The sequence below is a fragment of the Mustela nigripes genome, chromosome 18 (genome assembly GCF_022355385.1).
Source record: "Mustela nigripes isolate SB6536 chromosome 18, MUSNIG.SB6536, whole genome shotgun sequence".
NCBI lineage: Eukaryota > Metazoa > Chordata > Mammalia > Carnivora > Mustelidae > Mustela > Mustela nigripes.
This window is the reverse complement of record NC_081574.1, coordinates 33,152,810-33,161,314: the sequence shown is the minus strand read 5'-3', so window position 1 is coordinate 33,161,314 and position 8,505 is coordinate 33,152,810. Positions and strand designations below refer to the sequence as shown.

General features: G+C 46.0%; 1 long non-coding RNA gene across 1 annotated transcript in view; it reads left to right on the top strand.

The window, feature by feature from the left end:
- The first annotated feature begins 6,256 nt into the window (after positions 1–6,256).
- Positions 6,257–8,505, top strand: part of LOC132006504 (uncharacterized) — a 16,577-nt gene continuing 14,328 nt past the window's right edge. Inside the window, exon 1 of the long non-coding RNA XR_009401119.1 lies at positions 6,257–6,409. This is a non-coding gene — a long non-coding RNA (uncharacterized LOC132006504). The remainder of the gene's footprint in view (positions 6,410–8,505) is intronic.

Here is an 8,505-nt window from a genome sequence, read left to right as displayed (position 1 = left end):
GATGGTAAGCAGACTTCTTGTGGTGAGCATTTCATAATACACACAAATGTCAAATCACTGTGTTGTACCCCTGAAACTAATGTGATGTTGTATGTTGATCATACCTTCATAAAAGACATAATATATATTTTAAAAAGTAGATGTCATTTTTCCACTTTACTAATAAGTAGAAGAGAACTGATATGATCAGGTAACTCAAGGTCTTCTGACTCCTAGTCTGGAATTCTGTCTACTTCAGGGTTGGGGACAACTGGGCTCCCTTCCCTTCCTTTCCCTTCTCTTCCTTTTCTTGCCTTGCCTGCCTTCCTTCCTTCCTTCCTTCCTTCCTTCCTCCCTCCCTTTCTTTTTAAAGATTTATTATTTATTTGAGAGAGAGAGAGGGCCCTCACGTCAGTGGGGGGAGGGGCAGAGGGAGAGAATCTTCTAGTAGGTTCCCTGCTGAGCAGAAGCCTGAGGTGGGCCTTGATCTCACAACCCATGAGACCACAACCTGAGCCAAAAACAAGAATCAGATGCTTAATCAGCTGAGCCACCCAGGCACGCCTCTTATTTTTTTTTTTTTTTAAAGATTTTATTTATTTATCAGAGAGAGAGCGAGCACAGGCAGACAGAATGGCAGGCAGAGGCAGAGGGAGAAGATGGCTCCCTGCTGATCAAGGAGCCTGATATGGGTCTGGATCCCAGGACGCTGGGATCATGACCTGAGCCGAAGGCAGCTGCTTAACCAACTGAGCCACCCAGGTGTCCCTCCCCCACCTCTTATTTTTCAATATCAATAATTTACCAACAGGCAAATGATTTTATTACTTGTTTATTTTCCTTATTGCCTTTATTAAGTGTGGATTGTAAGAGAATTATAATAAAGTTATAAGAAAATTATAAATAAATAACTTTTAAAAAGAAAAAAAAGTTACCAATTGGCAAGTCTCCCCACCAAAAGGCCTTTGATGGTTTCCGTAAGTGGACCTTCGATCTCATGGCCCATGACATCCCCGCTGTTCACTAAACTACCGTTAGGTCAGCTGACCACGGTGCTTCTCCTAACTCCTCCCAGTCTAGCTCGCCATGCCTTGCCCTTGCACTTTGGCGTGTTTGTACTTGCGTTTCCCTCTGCCTGTCATGCTCCTCCCCCAGGCCTTCCGGGGCCACTGCCCTCAGTATAGAAGGACCTAGCACCAATGATGTTAGGGGTCTGTCTCAGTGCTCAATTTCATTTTCTGCATGGCATTTATCTCTCTCTGAAATTCTCTTATGTGTTTAAGAGTATAAACTTAAAGAAGGCAAGAATTGTGGTTCTCTTTTTAAGGTCTATTTATTTGAGAGAGAGAGAGCTCAAGCGAACAGGGGGAGGGTCAGAGGGAAAGAATCCTCAAGCAGATACCCCACTGAGCGTGGAGCCCCACACTGGGCTCAATCTCACGACCCTGAGATCATGACCTGAGCCGAAATTCAGATTTGGAGCCTTAACCTACTTAGCCACCCAGGCGCCCCAGGACTGTGTTCTATTAACCACCGTGTCCACAGCTTTGGATGAGGGCCTGGCATAGAGTAGAGATTCAGTCAGTCTTTGTAGGAGTGAATAAATGAATGCGAGAAACCCAATTCTGTCTCCAAGTCCATTTTCAGCTGTGCCTCCCAGGCCCTCCTCTTGAATTAGTTCCTCTTCTTGAAGCCGCCCAGCCCTCTGTAGGTGTGGGCGCTGCCATCTTCGCATGGAGGAGGGTACCACGCAGAATAGAAACACGTGTTGCCACTCTGCCTTTCCCAAAACACAGAAGCCTGGGGAAATTGTCTTCGGCAGCAGTATAAAGCAGCGACCTTCCTGCCTGTGACAACTACACTCTTTTCCAGGTACAGCTGGCCGGCCTCAGTCAGCGGCTCCAAGGTGAGCTCTGGCTGAGAAGGAAAGGCGCAGGGCTGGTGGGCTGGCACACCCCCTCTCCCCGTCTCATCCCTGCCCTGCTGCTGCCCAGGTAACCCTTCTGGCTATGGCATCCCAGCAGCACCCACTGCGCAGGGGGCCGAATTTTCTTCTCCCAGATTGCTCTGCAATGCCTGGAAGAGGGGGTAGGGGTGAGGAGGAGGTTTTCCTTGAAGAAATGACCTTCATTTCCAAGCCTCCCCCTGGGACTCAGATCCCTGGCTCACACAAGCTGTCCCTTCTCTGGTGTGGGTGGAGGTGGAAGGAGTAAAAGTGGGGAACTGAAGAGACTCTGAGTACCGCACGGTATCAGCCTCATGGTCAAGGACAGCACAGAATTGTGGGTCGGGGCGTAGACTCTGGGAGCCTGGCTGCCCTGGTTGGGAGGCAGCTTTGCCTGTTGCTAGCCACGTGAGCTTGGGCAAACCCGTTGAGCTCTCTGGGCTGGATTCCCCTCCTGTAAAAAGGGACGAAGAAAAGAGCTTACCTCAGGGTTGTTGTGAAAGGAAAGAAGTTAATATTTATAAAGTACTTAAAACATTGACTGGCATGTGGTAAGCTCTATGTTGTGAGTGTTTGCTATTTGTGAAATAAGTAAAAATTATCACCATTACACCTTCCATGTAGGTGATATTACGCAGTTTGCGCCACACTTTCCCACATAGGATTTGATCCTGTCTCTGTAACAGTGGGGAGTTTGTTCTTTTTTCTATGCCTTCTTTCTGTCTTTCTGACTTCTTTCCTCCCTCCTTCTCTCCCCTTTTCTCTTTCTCTCATCCTCTCTGTCTCTCTCTTTTTCCCTCAGATGAAGAAACAAATGGGGAGGGAACTGGTTTGTCCGGAACCCCTATGTTTGAGAGGTCCCTTACGTATTTATTTGGTCCTCTTAACAACGTTTAGAGTAAATAATATCCCATTTTACAGATTTGAAAAGAGAAGCTCCCGCTTCTGAGTTCCACCCTAGTAAAAGTGGAATCTGAGGAGGAAGGAAATCTGCTCTGCCCCCACTCCAGGCTGGACAGCTCCTCACCTTGGGATGCGTTGTGGGTAGCCTGTGTATCTTCATTTAAGTGCCTGGCTAGAGCTGTTAATTCTGTTCATCTAACCTATCATAAAACCCAAACAATTAAGTTTTTTTCAAATGACTAGGCTTTTGGAGAATGGGATCAGCAAACAGGAGAGAGAATTCTCTTTACGTGTAATTATGATTCACATTTCTCTAAACAGCAGGGCTCCCACCAGCACAGCAAGACCTCTGGTGGTTTAATGAAGAGACTCATGTCTGGTCCATGAAGGGCAATGCCTTGGCCATGGCATTGTAGGGAATGGCATGGGAAGAGATGGCTTCAGCAGGTGTGGGAAGATGAGGCTAGGATAAGAAGATAGAAGGAAACGTTTAGAAGCGATCTCTGCTGGTTAATGGAAGTAGCCAGGTACAGTTGGCATAGTTTGCTCTTGTAATTTTTTTCTACAACTAACAGGTTTGAAATAAATTTGGGGGAAAGATGAATAGGAGCTGATCTCAATATGATAGAGTTCGCATAGAAATGGACTTTCTTGACCAAAGACAGTGCCTCCCACATTTTTAAAAAGTTGGGACATCCCTATATTACTTTGTTCAGTCTGAATCCCACAGATGGGGGCTTAAACAACAAAAATTTATTTTCTCACAGTTCTCGGAGCTAGAGGTCTAAGATTGAGGTGTTGGCAGAATTGGTTTCCTCTAAGGCCTCTCTCCTTGGCTTGTGGATGGCTGTCTTCTTCTCCATTCTGCATGGTTTCCCCTCTGTGCACAGCCCCCCAGTGCCTCTTCCTCTTCATTTAAGGGTACCAGTCATATTGGATTATATGACCCATATGGTCATATTTATTTAATCTTACTTCTTTAAAAGCCCTAGGTCCAATACAGTTCAGTCCGACCACAGCCCCTCCTGTTTATTTAATTCTGATTATCTGGTTTCATATCTGCCTTCTTCTAAAAAGCAGAAACAAGTACCTCATTTTTCTAAGTGAGAGGAATGAAAACACCTTTTATTAGAATGTTTTTGAGACTTTGATGGCCAATTTTGAATCAACCAAAGATATTCCTGGGAATGCTGCAAAATCCTGGCTGGAATCACCACTTTCTGGACAGTGAGAAAGGAAATAGAAAGTACAGATGTTAGGAGAGGTATATTTGAAACTGTTGAGGGCTTATTATCTGCCAAGTTAAATATATTGCTCAAGAGAATAACAGATACTCAAGTATCCTTGTTAAGCATATTGTCTAAGGTCACACAGTTCTTGAACAACAGCACTGGGATTTGAACCCAGAGTCTGAAACCCAAGTCCAGCTTCTGTCCACTACACAGGCCGAGGCCTGATTGGTTTTCATAATATATGGCTAAGTCTCTGTACCCATTTGCTAAACATCGTTACTATGTGTGCAAAACTTACTGGGCAGTCATCCAACACAAACCCTATAGGCGATCCACATACCAAGGGGGAAATATCACTTCCCTTTGGAGGAGCGGCTTCTGTGATTTTAGAGGTTGGCTGACAATTAGACCCAGCCCTCCAACCACAGAGATGGGTCTACAACCTAGATCAGGCCAATGAAAATATCTTATTTCCATGACTACCATGATAGGTCCAGGCAGTGAGCATGTGACAAGCACTGGACCAACCACAGTCCTCCTCGAGGATTTTAAAAACTGAAGATGGGAGAGAGAAATTCTCTCTTTCCTTTGGGAGTGGGAGGGCAGGGCTGCTTGGATGTGGATCTGGGACCCTGGAGGCCCTGCATATACTTCCCCACGTGGAGAAAAGAACCTGTGGAAGGCAAGAGTGAAGTCAACACACAGAGGATCAGAGGCCTGAGGTAGAGAAAGAGAATTCTGAGAGCACTGTGGTCTCCCGCTCTCGCTGTTGTGTGGTCATGTGCTACCTTTTTCCAGTTGTAGAAATTGTCTCTTTGGTCTGTTAGCTTGGACCAGGTTTCTGTCTCTTGTAACTGGAAACCTGACCAACAGGCTGACTGTTGAGTAGATGCACATGAAAGGAAGCCACAGTGTGGTGTGAGGAGCATGGAATACGAAACTGGGTTGTCTGGTTTGAGTTTGGATCTGATAGTTTAGTAAGTCCTTGATTTTGGAAAAGAGAGTTTCCCAGAATTTTAGTTTATCGAGTTGTAAAATGTGGATAACAATACATTTTCTTTCTACCACCTTGAGTACATCTGAAGAGAAACTGAGGTAAAATAGGTAAGAAGGAAGTGTTGTAGAATTCCAAGCAGGAGGTGAATAAAGAGTGACTTTTCCTTAGGACGGCAGAGGGGAGCTGCTATGCTGGCTACTTGTGGGCAACTTCTGCCATAGAAGGCCGACACACAGTGAGAAATTTTGAAACATTCGAGGAAAGCAAGAGATGATAAACAAGTTTCTTACACAAAAGGAAACAAACAATAGAGCGAGCAGCACCAGCTTTTGTTTATTTCATTTATTTTTAATTTTTTTACAGCAGGTGAGAGAGCTCAAGTTGGGGAGGGGCAGAGGGAGAGAGAGAATCTTAAGCAGACTCTCTGTGGAGCACAGAGCCCATGGTCTTGAGAGAAGATCATGACCTGAACTGAAATCAAGAGTCTGGACACTTAACTGACTGGGCCAGCCAGCCAAGCACAGGCTCTTAAAGCAATTATATTTAATATCCTTCAGGAGATACAAGAGGCCATTATATCCATGAAACAAGAACAGGAAATTTAGAAACAAGGACAAGTTGTTTTTACAAAAGACCAATCCAGGCACTTAGAAATGAGCAGTAGGATTGCTAGAGACAGAATGGATACAGCCAGGCAGTCATTAAGAGACCAGCAGGTGCTAGTGGTGAACAAAAGCAGATGGGAGGGAAAAAGTCATTTATAAAATAAGCAACTCAAGTGTGAGTTGGGCTAACCAGCCAAAAAGAGAGGATGAGTGCTGCCCACAGAGGGAGCAGCCTACGTAGTTGTGTGAGTAGACCAGAAGGCAGGCAGGCTGGGTGAGCAGGGCCACGGGAGAGCACAAGCTGTGGAGAAGAGAGGTTGGTCCCCGAGGGGTGGTGAGCAGGTCACGCCAATGGGCAGCCATTTTAGGTTTGGGCTTAAAGCAAACTTCAGTTAGGAAGGCAGGAGAAAAAATATCTATCCGAAAGGGCTTCAAAACCTTCCTTCCGTCACCTGGCATGGAGAATACTGTTGCTCAGAGAGAAAAGGCTGCTTTGGGGTTTGAAGAGGAGAGCTTAATCCTTGTCCATCCAGCTCATTGTCTGTGTTTCACAGACACAGAGCACAGTGGGAAGTGAAACCACCCACGGGAATCCAGCAACAGAAACGTCCCCACACCGGGCAGCCAGCGATGGCAGATGGAGTCAGGCCAGACAGAGACTGGATGGTCACCGAAAGTCATGGGCACGGGGAAGTCCGGCGCTGGAGGGAGGACAGTAAAGCAACCTCTTCCTAAAGATGCAGACCCGGTATGAGCAGGGGTGCGGCGGGGTGGGGGTGGTCGGGGAGGTCGGGCACACTTAATGTACAATGACTTTTTAGTTCTCTGTGGGGCCGGGCTGAGCTCGTGCTCTTCTGTTCTTCAGGATTCTGTGAACTTCCGTCCGTGGATGGGGCTGCTTGTGTATTTATAAGGAAGCCCTTTTTAATCTCCTGAGAAGAGAAAGGAAACTAAAGGGCATGGAAACGGTTTCATACTTAAAGCCCGCCCTGCTCGCAGGGAGTTAAGTCAGGTCTGAGATTTATAATAGGGGCTTTCAAAGAAGAGGCTTGGCGGTTTTGCCTGAAGCAAGGGGCAGGAGCAGAAACCAGGGGAATGGAGATCTGCTAATCTGTAATCTTGATAGTCAGTTACGTGTCAATGTGTCGGTGTGTTTGCTACTCGGTGTTGTGTTCAGTTTTCCCCACAAAGCGCGAGTTCAGTCTTTACCACAACCTTTTCCCATCTTTGTGAAGACACGAAAACAACTTTTTAAAGAATTGCTGTAGATAAGGATTTCTTTATATTTATATGTGCAGCAAACCAGAAGGAGACTTGGACAGCAGGAAGTCATGGGAATGACAGTGATAGAATATTGGTTGCTGGCTCAGGATCGCTAGGTTTGTGTACAGGAGATGTGCTCTGGGTGAGTCCGGTGCTATTTCTAAGAAAAGGCTAGCTCTGGGAGGGGCCGTCTCCCCCCAGCCAGCAAGATTTCTAAGTCTATGTATGCACGCGGAGAAGTGTCATATGGATGTATCTGTGTATTTATGACACTGTAGACGTACATATATAACTTAAGCTGTTTTAAGGTATATTATATACACACACAACTAGACAATGTGTGAATAAAGACCACTCGGTTAAAAAAATTAGGAAACACTCATAGAGATTCAAAAGGCACACTAGTGGTTTATTGAAATGTACTGAACTCAGCATTCCCCAAATTGATTTGATTTGAAAACTTTTTTTTTTTTTTAAAGATTTTATTTATTTGAGGGAGAGAGTGGGTGCACATGAGTGGAGGAGGGCAGAGGGAGAGGGAGAAGCAGAGGTGGAAGCACGAGGCAGAAGGAAAGCCTGAACCAGAGCCTGTGCTGGGTGGGGTTTCTGTAGGAAAAGCAAGGCAGGGCAGAGCATACAGTGCAGGCTGGGGTGGCCTGAATTTCTAGTGGGCTTCGGCCAGGGATGGTGTCTAGTTGCCTGGTACCTGGCACTGGCGTGCGTTAGAGCAGAGGACGATTGGCTTGTGTGAGGGACTTAGAGAAGGGGTAGCTGGTTTGTTGTGACAGATGTGGTCCGGGTGAGCCCTTGGTCAGCTCTAAGGGCTAGTCCTGGGGAGGGGGCAGGCTCTCTCTGGCCAGCAAACTTTTTAAGACAAGAAAGCATGATAAAACAGGGGCGCCTAGGTGGCTCCATTGGTTAAGCATCTGACCCTTGATTTCAGCTCAGGTCATGATCTCAGAGTCCTGGGATTGAGCCTCGAGCTGGGCTCTGCACTCAGAGAAGAGTCTGCTTGTCTCTCTCTCTCTGCCTTGTACTCCCCTCTTCCCATGTACGTCTGTGCACCCTTTCTCTTTCTCTCAAAAATAAATAAATAAATAAGTAAAACTTTTTTAAAAAGAAAATATCATAAAATACAGGCAATGAAAAACATGATTAATATAGTTACATAGAGACATTTTGGAAGCGTGTACCTGGATTGACTCCTAAAGTCAAGATTTTGGAGGCCAAAGCAGGTAAAACCAGTAGTTCCTCATAAAGAATTGTCTTTGTTGTATTAATCACAGTCTGCTGAGGAAAACAGAAGCCGAAGGTCTTGGAAAGTCACAGAGTAAAAGAGAGAGATTAAAGTAATTCAGAGATCGTCTAAGACTGGAGGACAACAGGGTGATGATGGGGTTTCCAGACCCTAAGGTGAGTCATTGGGCGGATCGCAGCCTCAGAAGCTGGAATAATGTAAGAAACACTATCAGAGGATGGCAGGGAGTAAGTGGAGAGATTGAGACAGAGCGACCGAGGGAGAAAGAGACAGAGCGACCGAGGGAGAAAGAGACAGAGCGACCGAGGGAGAAAGAGACAGAG